An 18,953-nucleotide genomic window follows, 5' to 3' on the forward strand; every position below is an offset into this window, starting at 1 on the left:
GGGATAATGTAGTATCTAATTTATAGATTTTTCCTCCATATTACGATGTTATTTTGCGTGAGCTGGATGTATGAACAAAGTATAAGTGAAATAAAGTAGAAGCAATTTTCTGATGGATCAGCGAATGACAGAACTAATTTGAAACAGTTATTTTTGTTGTTTTCCAGATATCTTGAATGTCCGATGTAACGGCCTCATGTGGGCGCAGAATCGGAAAGTATTTTCCTTTTTCTTTTTAGTGGCCATTTTGTCCTGTGGTTAGGCAAGAAACGAAATACGACGGTCTTGGGCCGGCACATTTTGACAGCTGCCGTCCGACAGCCAGTTTAGATAGCGACCACTGAGAAAGAACTATTGTAGTTAAATAGTTATGTACAAACTTAATGCGATAAAGTGTAAAGTACGGTATCGGTTGGGAGACAAGTATTCTAGGCGGCAGACAACTGGGCATTACAATGCTCACAGTGCGACTGAAAGATTTGAATGCGCGTTTTTGTCAAGATTGAGTCAGTGGTCGCGTCGCGATTGAAGGTAGGCAGAGGTGAATTTTAGTGATTATTAAAAGTGAAACAACTGTCGACGATAGCTGAGTAGTGGAAATAGAATGAGAGGGAGAATATTAATTAGGGAAATCAGCAGAAAATGTATCAGTTTTTAAGAAAGTTGCGTTAGAGTTTTAAGTGACTTGGGTAACAGTTGTGTGTGAATAATAAGAAATAGTATTTTTCCTACTCGACGTGCCTTTTACGCTTTAGTAATTTTCATGGGAAAATTTCCAGAAAGGCACTAATCAGTGAAATAAGCGAACTGTATTAAAACAAATAGGGACGGGGGACTGGCACATGGTCACTGCTTTCAAAACTCTCTCGTTTACCTGTGTGCGAGCTCGTACCTTCAACGAAATAATTTGCTTTTGTCTTTAATTCTTTTTTTGTCTTCAGTCTTATAAGTGGTTTGATACTGCCCATCACGAATTTTTCTCCTGTGCTAACTTCTTCATCCCAGAGTAGCACTTGCAATCTAAGTCCCAAATTATTTGCTGGATGTATTCCAATCTCTGTCTTCCCCAACAGTTTCTACCCTCTACAGCTCCCTTTAGTAAGATGACAGTCATTCCGTGATGTCTTAACAGATGTCCTACCTCCCTGTCCCTTCTTGTCAGTGTTTTCCGTATATTCCTTTCCGATTCTGCGCAGAACCTCCTCAATCCTGACCTTACTAGTCCACCTAATATCCAACATTATTCTGTAGCACCACATCTTAAATGCTTCCATGTTTCACTGCCGTATAATGCTGTGCTCCGAACGCACATTCTCAGAAACTTCTTCCTCAAATTAAGGCCTGTGTTTGATACCGGTAGACTGCTCTTGGCCAGGAATGCCCTTTTTGCCGGTGCTGGTCTGCTTTTGATGTCCTCCTTGCTCCGTCTGTCATGGTCATTTTGCTACCTAGTTAGCAGAATTCCTTAACTTCACCTAATTCATGGTCGCGAATCCTGATGTTAAGCTTCTCGCTGTTCTCTTTCCTACTGCTTTTCATACTGTCGTATTTCTTCGATTTACTCTCACAATCAGTCCATATTCTGTGCTCATTAGACTGTTCCTTCTATTCAGAAGATCCTGTAATTCTTCTTCACTTTCACCCGAATGCGAGACCAGCACCTTAACTATTGCATCATGTTGCTTGATGTGTTCCGTTGGATGCAGCTTAAAAAACAATCTTTGAATTTTGGAGGGTCTGCTTCTTGAGTGTCTTGCTGCGTAGAATTTCTTTCTTGTGTGCCTTAGGCACTCCATCCTCTGCATATGTCAGAAAATGGACTGGACCTTCACGAGGTAACGTAAAAAAGTAACGTATCCACCATACGCGACATTTTTATCGTTTTAAGAGATATAAAACTTTTTCGTTTAACCCTGGATCGGCAACGTCACCATCTGCTTCCCATTGCGAAACGTGTTCAGTATGTGGCCAGGATGTGAACAGAGCGTAACCGTGGCGGAACGCTTGTTGCCGTCACGGCTATAATTGCTTCCGTCTGCGCTAAGGCTACGGCTACGGCAGCCTGCCGTTTGCAGCTTGTCCTCTTCATCTGCAGAGTACGCATGTTTCGGCGATGTGCTAATGATTTAAATTAGTTATGCGCCAACATTTTCTTAGTGCTATTGTTTTTAAAGCACTGCACTGTGGAATCATCACAAGAAAGTAGGAACCGTTCACAGGGTAATGTTCGACAAATATTACTTTTTCAATAATCTAGGATCCGATCGTCGTCACCTTAGTATTTTTTCCTCGTGTGTGAGGAATTTGTACGCTGGCGTGGCGTATATTACTGAACAGTGTAACAGAAGTGTTAGCGGCCAGCGAAGTCAGGCTGCAGTACAATACAAAGACAGCTAGCCAGCTATCATGGCCTGTTCACACTCAAATGGTATTAGAACTTACAGGCCACACTGTCACATCTGTATAGCCTTTCTGGTCTTATCAATTTTAGTAAATATCAATACTTCCATTATGTATGGTATCGATATCGATATCGTGTATTTGATAATTTCATGATATATTAAGAAACATCTGATGTTGGGGAAAATGATAACCTTTCATGGCTAGTTTAATGAGTATTAAAATGTCATTAGTATCTTTTAGGGACCTGTCACAGCTCCGTAATTAGTATCTACGGCGGGTGATTTGTCTGGAGTAGCGGAAATAAATTGCACGAACAAACCTTCCTCGTGAATCAGTAAATCTATTAGGGAAAACCTATCAAAATCCCAGCAGTATTTCCTTAGAGCAGCCTTTATACAAAAACTCGGCGAGGGACTCGACTTCTTAATATGTGTAGATATAGTGCATGGAAAACGAAGATGCAAATATTCAGTCTATAGTTAACGTATCAGATTTAAACAACATCCACCACTAATATCAAGTATGTATACACTAACTGATAAAAAGAGGTTCGATTATTGATTTTATACTTCAGTTGGTTCATGCAAGCTCAGCATGATTTCCATATTTAGCCTTGTATTCCAATTGAATCTTTTGCCTTTTGAAACTTATTGATTTTTGTCTTATATAATTTGTGACGATGTACCATGATAACGGCACGTACCGTACGGGTAGCGTAAAATTTATGTTAAGGCATATATATTATTTGCAGTTTGAATATTTATCGTTTAGCGTTCACTTTGATATTTGTTTTCTACTAAAGTTTATTCAAGTATGGAATAATTTAAGATTTCGTCTTACATTCTAAATAAGTACTTTGGTGCTAAAGTCAAGCTTAAAAATACATAAGCAATCAATACCTTGCAATACTGCCGATATCAGTACTTGTGTTCGAATGTTTTAGCAGTGTCGATAAATTTTAGGCATTGGTGTCTATATCAAATATATCGAATCTGGTAACGACCGTACACTTGTGTACCTAGAATATTATGTTGCAGGTGGTACCATACCTCGCGGACTGTAATCAGTGGCTACTGCTTGGCCGTGCCCAGCTACGACCGGAAATAATCTGGTCGTATAGAGAATTGGAACAGTTAAACTTGGGCATACACATCACGGTAATAGTAGATTACATCTAATTGCCGGATTCGGGTTTTTTACAGACTAGCCATGGCGAAGAAATTAGTTGTTACCAACAAACTCTGCTGTCTTCTGTTATGCGAGTTGTGTACTTTCTCGTGATACGGCTAACATGAACTGAAGGTCGCTTGGAAACACTTTTTTTGCATCTTTATTTATTTCATATGGCCTCAAACCAGTTAGTAGGTACCCCAGCAAAACAGTCTCTTGATGCCACAAGTGATGTATAAAGATTGTTCTTTGGAAATAGTAATTTTAAAGCAAAGGCATGTGATGAGTTACACATTTATATGATTTGGAAAATGTTTTTGTCGTAGGGATCATCCATATGTATAGGGCCCTATAGGCAACTGCTCTAAAAATTCATTATAGGGTTTCAAAAAGAAAGAAATTTCGTGCTGCAGTAATAACTTTCGCTAGTTAGCCTTAGGAAGCGGACATACGACATTAAACTACATCTTGAAATGCCATATACGCAGGGTATCTACATCTACATATTTACTCTGCGATTCTCACTTAAGTGCTTGACAGAGGATTTATCGAAACACCTTCAAATTATATCTCTACAGTTCCACTCTCGAAAAGCGCATGGGGAAAAATGAACATTTTAATCATTCCTTAAGAGCTGGATTTCTCTTATTTTATTATAATAATCATTCCTTCCTGCCAACGGCCTTGCCACGTTGGTAACACCGGTTCCCGTCCCATCATCGTAAGTTAAGCAACGTTGGGCCCAGTTAGTACTTGGATGGTCGACGCCCGGGGAAAACTGGGTGCCGTTGGTATTCAGGACACGCAAGTCGCCGAAGTGGCGGCCGCTTGAAAGACTTGTACCAGGCCATAGTGTCACACAGCGCTCACTTATTTATTTATCATTACGTACGTTTATAGGTTAGCGTCAATAAAATATTTTCACTTTCAGAAGAGAAAGTTGGTGATTGAAATTTCGTGAAAATATTTCGCCGCGACGAAAAATGTCATTGTGTAAATGATTTCCTCCTGCAACTCGGATGTCGTATCCGTGACACAATCTTCCCTATCAACACAAATGCTGAGATAGCGATGATCGATGACACTATGTTCTTAAGACTTGTAACTTCCATAGGCGAGACATTTTTCATCGCAAAGGATGCGTAAACCGGGACTGCTACTACTATTACTACTACATTGGGGATTGGGTGCAAAGAAACTGGATAGCGGCACTTGTTCTTATTTCCCACAAAGCAAGTGTCGTGTTGAATTGTTTACAGACCGTGAAGAATGCGTTTTGCGTGAAGCGTAACGATCATAATGTATGAACTATGTAGTCTTGCTGCATCTGTTTGCTGCCAAATTGTTTCCGGAAAGGATGGAACGTCATCCCATTTTAGCTTGGAAGTCAGAACTGCCACCGAGCGAGGTGGCGCAGTGGTTAGACACTGGACTCGCATTCGGGAGGACGACGGTTCAATACCGCGTCCGGCCATCCTAATTTAGGTTTTCCGTGATTTCCCTAATTCGCTCCAGGCAAATGCCGGGATGGTTCCTTTGAAAGGGCACGGGCGACTTCCTTAATCCGATGAGACCGATGACCTCGCTGTCTGGTCTCCTTCCCCAAACAACCCAACCCCTCAGAACTGCTCTTTGCGGATGCTTTCCGCAGTAGTGGAGACATAGAGGAATGTCTCTTGAATACAGATGAAACGCCATTGGATTTTTCTCATTTTTTTCTGAGAACAGAATTCATTCAGCGGAAGTTTGATTTAACCCATTTCTATGAAGAGATAGCGAATTTTGTTATAGTAGCTAGGAACGAACTCCTTCGCGCGAACGGAAATAGAAACAGATCATCACTAGGTTGGTGCTACAGATTGTGTCCGTATTGAACTTCATAAGTAATGACAAAAAACTTGGATTTAGGTGAACAATGTTTATATTTGTACAACCATACCCCATATGCACTGTACGAGGGTGGTTTGAAAAGTTCTCGGAACGGAATAGAAAAAAAGTACTTACATCCCTGAAACTGTTATTTTTTTCAATGTAGTCTCCTTGTAGATTAATGCACTTGGTCCAACGATGTTCCAGTGCCATGATCCCATCTCCGAAATGAGTTTTCTCCAGGCCTGCAAAATAGATGTCAACTCCACCTATCAATTCTTCGTTTGAAGTGAATCTTCGTCCACCAAGAAAAATTAGTTTTGGTAAGAGATGGAAGTCTGACCGAGCCATATCAGGTGAATAAGGCGGGTGTGGCAACAATTTCTCCTTAGTTCGCGTAATTTTGCCATGGCGACGGCACATGTGTGCGGGCGTGCATTGCTTGATGGAAGATGACTTCCTTCCTTGCTAAACCTGGCCTTTTTTCGTGTATCTTTTGTTGCAATTTGTCCAGGAAGTTAGCGTAGTATTATCCAGTAATTGTTTGCCCAGTGGGGCAAACAGAATCCCCTTCGCATCGCAGAACACTGATGCCATGACTTTTCCCGCAGAAGGAATTGTCGTCGCGTTCTTTGGTGGCGGAGAATCGGCATGTTTCCACTGCTTTGTCTATTGTTTTGCCTGTGGTGTATAGTAGTGCACCCAAATTTCAACTGTGGTCACAAACCGGCACTAAAAATCTTGGCCCGTTTCTCCTAAAACGGGCCAAACATTGTTCCATATGTCCATTCTCATGCGTTTTTGATCCAACGTCAGCCGGCCGCGGTGGTCTCGCGGTTCTAGGCGCTCAGTCCGGAACCGCGCGACTGCTACGGTCGCAGGTTCGAATCCTGCCTTGGGCATGGATGTGTGTGATGTACTTAGGTTAGTTAGGTTTAAATAGTTCTAAGTTCTAGGGGACTGATGACCGCAGATGTTAAGTCCCATAGTGCTCAGAGCCATTTGAACCATTTGAACTTAATCACTGCGAGAATCCCGATTCTTTCCATCCTCGCAAATAACTACGCGGGAACAACAATAGAGCCACGTCGCCGCCACAGCTCTCTTCCAGGAGCAATGACGTGGCACGTGTCTAGAGGCAACAGTCCAATGAATATGACGTGAACAACTCGTTGCGCTAGCGCTGACCTCTAATGGTGATTCCGAGAACTTTTCAAACCACCCTTGTATCATGTTATTGCGACTACAGATGTCATTCGTTTTTGGAGAGAAGCAACTTATGATTTTATAGGGAAATTCCCGCACGACTTTTGGACATAGTGGTTTCAAGACGAAAGAAAGATACCGCCTGAAGTCGAGCGACATATTTTCTTCATGTAAGTTAACAGGAAAAAAAACTACACTATATTATCCATCATATTCTTGCTGAGAAAATAACGAGAATTTTGTAGAGAAGCCTCCGCTTTTTAACAGAACAATAATAAGCAGCCTACAACACTGTTTACAAAGGTGACATAGCGTTCCTTCCAGGAAATGCTCTCCATTTTTAAGGCGGCGCTGCTAAGAGTTTTATTACATCCTTTTTCTTATAAGCTTGAATATCGTGCCGACAGCAATATCAATAGATCACGAACACAGTTCTGTTTAAGAAGACATGAACAAGATGCAGCCGGTGAATTTCGTGAAGAAGTTATGTGGATCACAAAAAAATATGCATCTTTCAGGATTTCATGTTCAGCATTGCCGCGCGGTGGAGTCCGAATCTAATTCATCTTGGGTTCGAAAACAATTTTTAAGCCCCCATGACACCTTGGTCGGTAAAAAAGTTATTTCTTAGCTATAACAATAAATTAACCATGGCAAACACGAAGTATCGTAATGTAGAACTTCTCCAACTTGGAAAGAATCAACTACCAGGGACTAGAGGCATGTCACTGTGTGCTTTTGGAGTAAAGAGCGGGACAGATAGGTTTTTCAACCTTTGTAACGGTGAACGTCGGAAGCTTCATACGACTGTTCGCGGATGATACTGTTGTATATAAAGAGGCCACTGTGCTGTAAAATTGTAGAGAAGCGTAGGAAAACCTGCAGAGGATGATTGCATGGTGCAGTGTTTATCTGTTGACTCGACATGAACAAATTTAAAGTTGCGCATAAGTAGGCTGAAAGACTCATTATTGTATGATTTCACGACTGCGGAACAGTCACTGGAAACAGTCACGTCAATTAAATATCTGGAAGTATTCGTACAGACCGATCTGAAGTGGAACGACCACATGGAATTAATTGCAGGAAAGGTAGAAAGAATTTTCAGGAGGCGTAGTCCATCCACGAAGGAGGTACGTTACAAAACCCTCGTTCGACCGTTACTTGAATACTGCTCGTCAGTTTGGAAACCGTACCAAATAGGATTGGTTGGAGTGCATACAAAGAAGAGTCGCGCGTTTCAACTGCAGTGACAGACGCTAGAATAGGCGGTTTGCGTCACGGTGTGGTTTACTGTTAAAGTTCCGAAAGCGTACGTTCCTAGTATACTCTACCAATTCTTCGTCCGACGTATATTAATTGAAATGATCATTAAGGTAAAATTAGACGCACTTGAAGGGGCGAAGAGAGAGAGAGAGAGAGAGAGAGAGAGAGAGAGAGAGAGAGAGAGAGAGAGAGAGAGGGGGGGGGGGGCGAGCGGAGGTAGTAACTGTGATACATTAAGTTCGCCCCACACGCCATTAGGCGGCTTGCGGACAACTGTAGTTGTAACTGCTTGTAGGATGTCGTTGTGGATGTGGTTGGAGCTATGCCTGGTGGAATTTCCTTGCAGCTTTACATAGCGGTGTTGGGTCGCGATGTGTAATAGGGAGCAGAGGCAGGCGGTCAGCCGGTAAGCATTACGTGGGCCGCCCATACGAGTCCGAACCGGCTGCAGCTATGAATATCCGCCGGCGGGCGAGTCGCGCTTCTTTTTCGCCGCACTCGCGACGTATACGGAGTTCCGCGGCCGGTGACAGCTGAGGAATTGTATAACTGCGAGGTGCATGCAGCGCGCCGACGGCCGGCGGGGGCATATACGACTCATAACATTGGGCTGCAAGGGGCGCCATGTCCAAATATTCCACCAGTGTTCAGGCTGTACGAGCAAGAGGTCGCACTTGTCTGTGCCCAAGCCAGCAAACTACAGTATTTCTATTATTATACTGAGGCAACGCGTACAGAGACGTGTATACTGAACACCAGTCTAAATGCACGGGTTTAGGCACGAGGGTTCGACGCCATAAACAGGGCCACTTGCAGCATTACACTTGCGCAATATTGCGCCACTGCATCCTCTAGGCCCCCTGCCCGTCTGCTGCTCAGTTCCCGGCTAGTTACTGAAACAAGGGCAAAAGGCACGCGACTTTTGTGACATTATCCGCAGCAACACAGAAAATCCTATTTGCCTCCTATAATCCGTCGACTCGGCGGGTCAGTGTGTCTGCTTCCGACACGAAGCTGCTCCATGCCACCGTCATCTTCACTAGGCTCCCTTCCAAGTGGCCAGTTGCCGCCATCTACCACTGGGTCGCCAGCTAGTCGCCAGACCGAGATTCACGCCCCCTAGTGCCTACGTATCTGAGAGTCGCCTTGCCTGGGCAAGTCTGGACCATCTCGTTAACGGCGTAACAGCTCAGGGCCGCCGCGCCAGCACCTGACGCACTGCTGCCGGGGATGTGTACCGTGCAACGTCGGTCCGCTCTCGGACCACGCTGAGCGTAACTTCAGCATCTACATCGTACTCCGCAGGCCACCTAATGGTGTCTGGCGGAGCGTACTTCTCGTGTCGTTACTGATCCCCCCACTATCCTGCTCCACTTGCCAATGGCAAGTGGGAAGAATGATTATCGGTAAGCCTCTGTGTTGGCTGTAATTTCAGGAATAATTTTCTCGTCTTGGTCACTTCGCGAGACGTATGTGGAATTAAGTAGTGCGTTTCCGACTCTTCACGGAGTGATCCGTCGAAATTTCAATAGCAAACCTCTCTTGTAACGTCCGCCACTGGAGTCTGTTGAGTATCTCTGTAACGCTCTCGCGCCGATTAAACGATCCAGTAGTGAATCGCGCCGCTCTTCGTTGAAAACTCACTCTCTCTCTCTTCCTTCAGTCCTACCTGGTAAGAATCCCGGATTGATGAACAGTTCTCGAGAATCGGTCGAACAGCCGGGCGCCTTGTAAGTCACTTCGTGGATGATTTACATTTCTTTAATTCCTCCTACGAATCTGTCTGGCATCTGATTTTCCTACATTTGTCGTATGTGGTCATTCCACTTAAGTTCTTTCTGGATAGCTACTCCTAGATATTTTACGGTAGATACTGTTTCCATCAGCTTCAGGTGATACAATGTCTTAAATGAGCAACGCCCATGTTCCATAAACAGGAGCTTTATACAGAATGGTTGGTGGTAATACCTTGGAAAACAAGTACGACGTAGCTCTTCGTGTGCCCGGTGTGTATGGTGTCCCTTGAGAACGCGGCAACATCTATACAGGTCAGACAGTTCACACAGTTGCAGAGCATTGTACCGAGCACAAGCGACATATTAAACAGAGGGAGCTTGAAAGTCGGCCATTGCTGAGCATTGCCTGGAAAACGGACACAAAATACAGTATGAAAACACGAAAGTCTTGACTCATGCGTCAACAACCTTGGATTCCGTTATAATGGCAGTGGCTGAGATTAGAATGAATAGCAAAAATTTTAACTGAGACCACGGGTACACACTTGGCAGGACGTGGGGGTGGGTTTTGGATGTCGAAAGGAAGCAATGACGAAAGCTTGACGCTTATAGGGAGGCACGAACAGTAGTTTCAAACATGAGCCGCCCTACTCGCCTTCAGCGCACGCGTCGTTTCGGCCCTGTCTGAATCGCGCCAGAGGCCGCAATCGTGGCTATGCAGGGTGTTACAAAAAGGTACAAAAAGGTTTCAGGAAACATTCCTCACACACAAAGAAAGAAAATATGTTATGTGGACATGTGTCCGGAAACGCTTACTTTCCATGTGAGAGCTCATTTCATTACTTCTCTTCAAATCACATTAATCATGGAATGGAAACACACAGCAATAGAACGTACCAGCGTGACTTCAAACACATTGTTACAGGAAATGTTCAAAATGTCCTCCGTTAGCGAGGATACATGCATCCACCCTCCGTCGCATGGAATCCCTGATGCGCTGATGCAGCCCTGGAGAATAGCGTATTGTATCACAGCCGTCCACAATACGAGCACGAAGAGTCTCTACATTTGGTACCGGGGTTGCGTAGACAAGAGCTTTCAAATGCCCCCATAAATGAAAGTGAAGAGGGTTGAGGTCAGGAGAGCGTGGAGGCCATGGAATTGGTCCGCCTCTACCAATCCATCGGTCACCGAATCTGTTGTTGAGAAGCGTACGAACACTTCGACTGAAATGTGCAGGAGCTCCATCGTGCATGAACCACATGTTCTAGCAGCACAGGTAGAGTATCCCGTATGAAACCATGATAACGTGCTCCATTGAGCGTAGGTGGACGAAACTAAAATGAGCTCTAACATGGAAATTAACCGTTTCCGGACACATGTCCACATAACATCTTTTCTTTATTTGTGTGTGAGGAATGTTTCCTGAAAGTTTGGCCGTACCTTTTTGTAACACCCTGTATAATTGGAGGACCGTGTTAGCCCCGGCAGTCAGTGGTTTTACTCCTGACGACGACAGTGTAGATAGCCATAGAAAGTTCGAGAATTTTATTCGAATTGGCGCAGCCAGAAAACCGTGAAGATTTTATTTCCATACTACGCGAAACAATCACAGAAATCAATGCGGGACGTACGATGAACAGATCCGCTAGGATTGGGCGGCAAAATTTGGCGTTAATGGGCTATGGCAGCAGATGACCGACACAAGTGCTTTGCTAACAGCACGAAATTGCTTGCAGTGCTCTCCTGTGCTCGTAACCATATCGGCTTGACCCTAAATGCCTGGAAAACCATTACCTGGTCAGATAAGTCCAGATTTCCGTTGGTAAGAGCTGATGGTAGGGCTAGAGTATGGCGCAAACCCCACGAAGCCATGGATCCAAGTTGTCAACAACGGACTGTGCAAGCTGGTGATGGTTCCATAATAGTGTGGGCTGTGTTTACACGGAATAGACCGGGTCCTCTGGAGGTTCGGCTACTTGGAGACCATTTGCAGCCATTCATGGACGTCATGTTCCCACACAACGATGGAATTTTTATGGATGTTGATGCGCCATGTCACTGGGGCATTGCTCCCGATTGATTTAATTAAAATTCTGGACAATTCGAACGAATGATTTGGCTACCCAGATCGACCGGCATGACTGCCATCGAACACTTATGCGACATAATTGAGAGGTCAGATGACACAAAATCCTGCACCGGTACCACTTCCCCAATTATGGACGGCTATAGAGGCAGCATGGCTCAACATGTCTCCCAGGGACTTTTCAGCTACCTGTCTAGTCCATGCCACGACGAGTCGCTGCACTACGCCTGGCAAAAGAAAATCCGACACGATATCAGGGGGCATCCCATGATTTTGCCACCTCAGTGTATGTTGCAACGCTGCGAAATCACTTGTACAGCTACAACAACACACACTGCTACTCAAGATGCTTAAGTTTACTGAAACGAGACGTGTATTCGAAAACAGTAACTGCAGTCACGATCTGTCAGATGGTTTGAGACCTGGTAGCATGTACACATAACAGCAAAACTCGCAGCACCTGAATTCTCTGGTGCATTTAAGAGTGTGCTGCTAAGCAGGGAACGGGATGATGTGGAAGGTAATGGGCAATACTGCCTTACAACCTCAATAGTTCAACAGTCACGCGTGGAATTTTAATTCATAGCCAACAGTTCACCATGTGGGCCACCATAAATTACTATGGGTGTGTCAAAAAATACTCTTCAGTCGTGATAACTCTGTGCCTAGATTTCTGAATACAAGAGAACACGACGCTGCTGCACACCTCGTTGTCGGTTGGGTGAAACACATGAGTCACTGCAGGGAGTGAAAGAAACTTGAGTTGGTGATGTCATGATTATAACTGGCCGTCGCCTGCTCACAGCGCGGAGTGGTACATCCACTACCTGCTCACCTACAACCACATGTTTACTCCTCACACTACTGTAGAAGGAAGGACGTAAGGAAAATCAGAGTTTAACGTCACGTCGAGAATGACGTCTTTGGAGATGGAGCACAAGCACGGATTAGAGAAGGGCGGGGAAAGGACATCGGCTGTGCCCTTTTTGTCCAAATGCGTTATGTCGTCATTTGCCTCATGTGACTTACGGAAATGACGGGAAACCTAATTAATCCTCTCTCTCTCACACTCACTCACACACACACACACACACACACACACACACACACACACACACACACACACACACACGATATGACCGCACCAGCTTGCCTAATCAATTAGCCCCCTTCCCTACCCCCAATGAGGATGCACAAAATTCCAAAGCAACGTTGTTTAGAGTTGTGTTGATATGAGGTAGCGTCGTAAAGTACGCCTTATGTTGAAAACGTTGGCAGCCAAATGCGAAAGCCACGGGATAGCACAAACTTTTTCGTTTAAACCACTTCCATGTCGAATGAAATCACGTTTTTATCACGTCCGCTATGATGACGAAATAAGTGATTTAGTGCCTCAATGTCCGCTTTAAGCAACAAGGTATGTGCTGCCGGCGTTCCAGCGTACCAACGCTGAAACAGTCTCGCTCATCCATTTCTCAAAGAAAATTGTGTCCATCGCATCCTCCTTCCCCCATTTCTCTGTCCATCTCCTCGTGCCGTCTTCTCTCTCCATCACCACATTATAGTTCCCAAACCAGTATGACGTCAGTGACTCTCTTTACTATACTATTTATTCCTAGATTGTAAGTAACGTGGGTACCAAGTTTGGTTGGAATCCAGGAGTTTAGAAGTAGCTTTTTACCTGCGGTTTTGTCCAGGTTCGCACACGACACAAACATTTCACCTATATGTTAAGGAACATATTTGTGCACATATTTGTATCTTTATCGTATTTCGCCTCCAGTTACGTCTTCAGGTAGCTCAGTGTTCATGATGTCACATTTCCTGAACTGTGTTTCGGATAGTGATATAATTTTGCAGGTACATTCAGTAGTGTATGTTAATACCGTCTGCAAAATATGTCGCGAATAGTAGAGTGGCCGAGCGGTTCTAGGCGCTACAGTCTGGAACCGCGCGACCGCTACGGTCGCAGGTTCGAATCCTGCCTCGGGCATGGATGTGTGTGATGTCCTTAGGTTAGTTAGGTTTAAGTAGTTCTAAGTTCTAGGAGACTGACGACCTCAGACTTTAAGTCCCATAGTGCTCACAGTCATTTTTTTTTTTACACTTGGTAGTAAAGAAGTAATAAATTAAAACGTCGTGCTTTATCGGGAGTTTTACTGCATGAACAGCGAAAAATGTAGTAAGCGAGAAAAATTCTCGTAAAGGTTTGAAATGATGCGTAAAGTTTGTTTCAATTGTGATCTCATTCTCAAATATTGCGTGAATGTAGTCTGGTTATTTGTACGACGTGAGCTACGCTGCGTTTTCACCCCCATCGCTTTGAGAGATAGGTGTTATTTAATCCCAGAGTGGTTCTATCCAGATAGTGACTGATATGTGTACCAAGTTCGGTTGAAATTGATCTAGTTGTTTAGGAGATGTGCAGCATACATACGTATTTATAGTACACACATTTTTTATTTCTATTTATTTATTTTTATTTTTGTACTGCGTGAGCATCAAGATGGTGCACACTGGAACTTTGCTACCTGTGAGCATCAGAATGCTATCAAACCGCACAAGCGATGTGTCATTAGGCTGTGCGAAGTGTATCTGCCCTCTCTCTAGTATATCGCAACCGAGTGAACTCCACGTGGAAAAGGCACTATTAGGAACTAAATAAGCAAGAAATAGCTTTGTCCGAATCCGTGAGGACGCTCATCCTCCGTGAGGACGCTCATCCAGAAAAGAGCGAGAGCAGCCGGGACCGGGGACGCTTGAGCGGCCCCGCGGAACGGCGACCGTCGACCGCAGAGTCGTTCCATGCCGTGCCGTACCGTCGCTGGTGATGCGTCTCGCACGCGACCGGTCAACGCTCGCGCAGCTGCCTGGCGGAGCGAGCAGAACACCGTCACGCCACGCCACGCCACGCCACACCGTCTTGCTGCGCTCTGCAATCGATAGCAACAGGCGCCGCGGGGCACCGATCTCGTCCATCCGCGGACACTGGCTCTGCGGCCGGGCGAGCTAGCTGCCACTACTTCAGAGCTTTCTGTGTGCCGCCGGCTATGTCCTGACAGGTAAAACAGGAAAACTATATAAGCAACGTTCGTCAAACAGATAACAGGGTTATTCATAAATACCTGTACTTCCGGGTTTTTGGAAGATGGCTGCGCGAAAAGTAAACAGTGTGGATTCGTAATACGCACCGTGGCATAGCTGCGCCAGGGGGCACTCGTGTCCGAACATGTCGACAAATCATCCGCTCCGTAATGTCGCAACCCAGTGAAGAGATTTCCAAAGCGGGCACCTACCCGGCAATTCCGTGTCACAGACTTCAATGAATTGCATGCACACATTGATGTTTTCCGCGTCGCATACGGTGGCCATTTTTGAGCAACTATAAAGTGAGTTGAAAACAAGGAGAGATGTGTATCCACTGATAATGTGCGTCTGTCTTCTGTAGGTCTTGTAATTTCCGTTCAGTCGTCTTCGGAGATCCGAAATGTACCGTGTTGTTGTTGTTGTTGTGGTCTTCAGTCCTGAGACTGGTTTGATGCAACTCTCCATGCTAATCTATCCTGTGCAAGCTCCTTCATCTCCCAGTACCTACTGCAACCTACATCCTTCTGAATCTGCCGTACTTACCAATAACTCTACATAAATAGATATACCACCATTTCCTTTTAAAAATTCTGATTCCTTACCAATACTCGTTCATCTTGACAAGATGGGATTGTAGATGATACGGTTTGTGGAAAATTTGGGTAATCAGAAAATTCAGAAAAAGATAGAATAACCTGGATTAAATGCCATAAACACATACGTTATGTTTATTTACACGTAAACAATAAATTTGTACATTATTCTCGTAGTAATTTTGATCAGGTATAGGAAAAAGGTTCCGTACGGTCAGATCATCTGTAACTTTCTCTTGAGGCAATACGAATATGTGTGTCGTTTACACGCAGCACGGTTACGCAGGTGCCTCACCAGCATTAGTTGTCTAGCAGCGTTGTTCCCTATGTATGTGTCGTGAAATGAAATGATCGTATGGCATTGATGGTCGTGAGTCCCAACCTGGGGAACTTCGGCCTCCGAGGTGCAAGTGTTTTCAGTTGACGCCACATTGGGCGACTTGCGTGTCGATAGTGAACGAAATAATGACGGAAATGAAAATAATAATAAAATATGACGGAAATGGCGATGCTTATACAACACCCTGTCCCCGAGGACGTACTGCATGGCAGCCAGACGCGGCGACTTCTCAGCTAAGGGGGCGAACTGCATGTAAGTACCGTAATATCTATAGATTGAGCATCAACAGACTTCGTCACTTCGGTAGCTGACGCAGTCCATGTCGAACTTTTCACCTTATTAACCAACCCTGACTGGCTGTGGAGTTAGGTTCACGATTAGAAAGATTCTTGTTTAAACTTACCACTTTTTCCTGCAAAATCGGTCCTGAAGTCGGGACGCGACTCTCCCTCTTTACCCATAAAAGTGTTTCATCTAGCAATTCATTCTTTACGTTTTTGGTTTTACAGCGACTCTCCAAACTATTGCTTATCATTGTGAAACAATTTCTTCATTTTATTTCCTGTTATGTATCCAAGCACCATTGAAATTCGAACACCAAATTCAGCAGCAATGTTTTAGTCCTTCATCGCCGGCTGGTGTGGCCGTGCGATTCTAGGCGCTTCAGTCTGGAACCGCGTGACCGCTACGGTCGCAGGTTCGAATTCTGCCTCGGGCATGGATGTGTGTGATGTCCTTAGGTTAGTTAGGTTTAAGTAGTTCTAAGTTCTAGGGGACTGATGACCGTAGATTTTAAGTCTCGTAGTGCTCAGAGCCATTTGAATCATTTTTTGAGTCCTTCATCCGTCGACATCTCTGTGATACTATTTTACACTCATTTTTAACTTGTTAAGAGACCGTGTCAGTACCCGTGTATGACGGTTAACTGTATTCAAATTTAATGATTGTCGTCATCGATTGTTGCAACCATTACTTCCAGCGTATCAAATGCTGTGCAGTTGTTGTACTATAAAAATCCTGTTTAATTGGAGGTCCGGATTAATGAGGACAAGGTAGACGAGAATCCACTGTAATTTGATGTCATGGAAACGCATAGCGTAACTCTGATAGGATATGAAGCACACGCTCTTTTAACTCTCGGTTTTTGTAAATTATTTACCGAGTTCTTCGCTACCCTCAGTCACAACATTTACAACTTTTTTTAATAATTAGATGCTGAGCATTGACGAGATCATTTTTAACCCCTCCGAAGGATCCTTCTTAACGAACTTGTAACTCAAATTAAATCTGGTAAAATATACTCTTATTTTATCAGGAACAAACTATTTAATTCCCTGATTGATAATTCCTGTTGTTTTATCGATTCCCGCTTGAATCCCATTAATATTTTCACCGTATGACTCTGCTTTTTGATTCGGAAGTTGTCCTATGTGACAGTGACAGTACAGGAAACACATAGCATTAAAAAATTTTCAGTTTTTCTAAAGCCACGTGATTTAACGATCGGTAACCTGATGCTCATAAAGTTTTGAAGGAATTATGATCTACAAACTTCGTACAAATAAGTTACCTTCTCTAAACGAACTGAAGACCAAGGCATTGTACTTGCCTTCATCGAAAGTAAAAGAACACTGTGCTTATGCGGACTGAGTCGCAAAACCGCGAACGATTTAGCTACTTCTACCCTCTGTCACAGGGTCACTGAGACTCGGCCAGCAGGATCAGTGACATGAGAAAACTTTCCGGTAAGGAAACTGGTAAACAACATGCCTACAATAGATAATGTGTTAATTTGTGAAGTTGATTTTTCTCTTTTCCTAGATATTTCTACTTTGAAGATCCATGTCTGCCACCTTTTTGTTTTCCGCAGAGCTCGTTTTTACATGAGACGAACCAAACTGCGGTATAGCCCGGGAAAAGTATTTAAAATTTTAAAAATTGCCGTATACGAGCCACCCTACTGTGGTGTCATGTCCTGTCTTTATTATTCCTCTGCGTTAGTGTTCATAGACCCACATGTTAACCATAGTCAAACGTAAATCGAGAATTATAATGATAAATTCAATTACACACTCTTCGCTTGTGGGCTGTAGCGTCCTAATTTGGTAATCTGACGGTAGTGATTCGCAACATAAACTCCACAAGATAAAGACAAGCATCACAGTGATGTTGCTTCATCGCGGATATGTACAGAGTATGTATTCCTTGTCTTCTGATTCCAATGTCAAAAGGGATGATCGTAGGAGCTATTTCACTATACTAATGTCTGTTGTTCATCGAACCTTTCTGTATGCATTGTGACCTTTCGATGCTGACAGATACGTCACATACAGAATGTACAGATATGCAAAATTCTCTTGTAGCTTTTTTTATTCGCCAGGGCTTACTCAACAATTCACGTCAAAGTGTTTTGTTTAGAGGAACAATATTGATAAACTGCTTTGGGCTGGAACAGGCAGCTGCGCTTCGACGTCAGAACGAACAAACATCCATGGAAGAGACTGCCTGGTTCATATTTACAATACACGGCAGATAAACTGATAAGCAAAACGTTGAGCACTGCCCATCGCGAGATTGAATGCCGCCTGGTGGCATTACAGATACTTGGCGTGGTAAGGCATTTATATAACTGGAACAGAGGCGAATGGGGAATTATTTTAACAACGATATGGGCCGCAAATGGTGAAACCCACGGACAACAAGCGACTTTGATAAAAGCGACCGATTATTGTGGGCCAGCGCCAGTGGAACAGCCTCTTGGAAACGGCGTAGTTGGTCGGCTGTTCGCACGGTACTGTCAAGAGCATCTGTAGAAAGTGTTTGGTGGACGGTGAAACCACAAGTAGGCGTCAGAGTGGTGGACGTCGACACCTCATCACAGAAAGTGGAAGTCGAAGGATTGTCGCCTCTCCTCCCCCCCTCCCCCCTTTAGAAGCGAACATTTAGTTTTATAAAAGTTGCCTATAATACAAATAAAGTGTGAATAAATAAGCAACAATAAAACTTTCAGATAAATAAATTCTCAGTAATAAAACTAAATTAATTTATTTAGTAAATCACAAATTTTAAGATAATAAAAAAAAATTGGAAAAATATAACACCCATGTCACCCCACACACACAAACACACACACACACACACACACACACACACACACACACACACACACACGTACACGTATGTATGTGGAACTA

General features: G+C 43.9%; 1 protein-coding gene and 1 pseudogene across 2 annotated transcripts in view; both read left to right on the forward strand.

The window, feature by feature from the left end:
* LOC126473377 (MOB kinase activator-like 2) overlaps positions 1 to 18,953 on the forward strand; it is a 528,601-nt gene that overhangs the window by 86,496 nt on the left and 423,152 nt on the right. The gene's annotated exons all lie outside the window — the stretch shown is intronic.
* Positions 4,248 to 4,367, forward strand: LOC126476015 (5S ribosomal RNA; annotated as a pseudogene).

The sequence above is a fragment of the Schistocerca serialis genome, chromosome 4, assembly GCF_023864345.2.
Source record: "Schistocerca serialis cubense isolate TAMUIC-IGC-003099 chromosome 4, iqSchSeri2.2, whole genome shotgun sequence".
Classification (NCBI taxonomy): Eukaryota; Metazoa; Arthropoda; class Insecta; order Orthoptera; family Acrididae; genus Schistocerca; species Schistocerca serialis.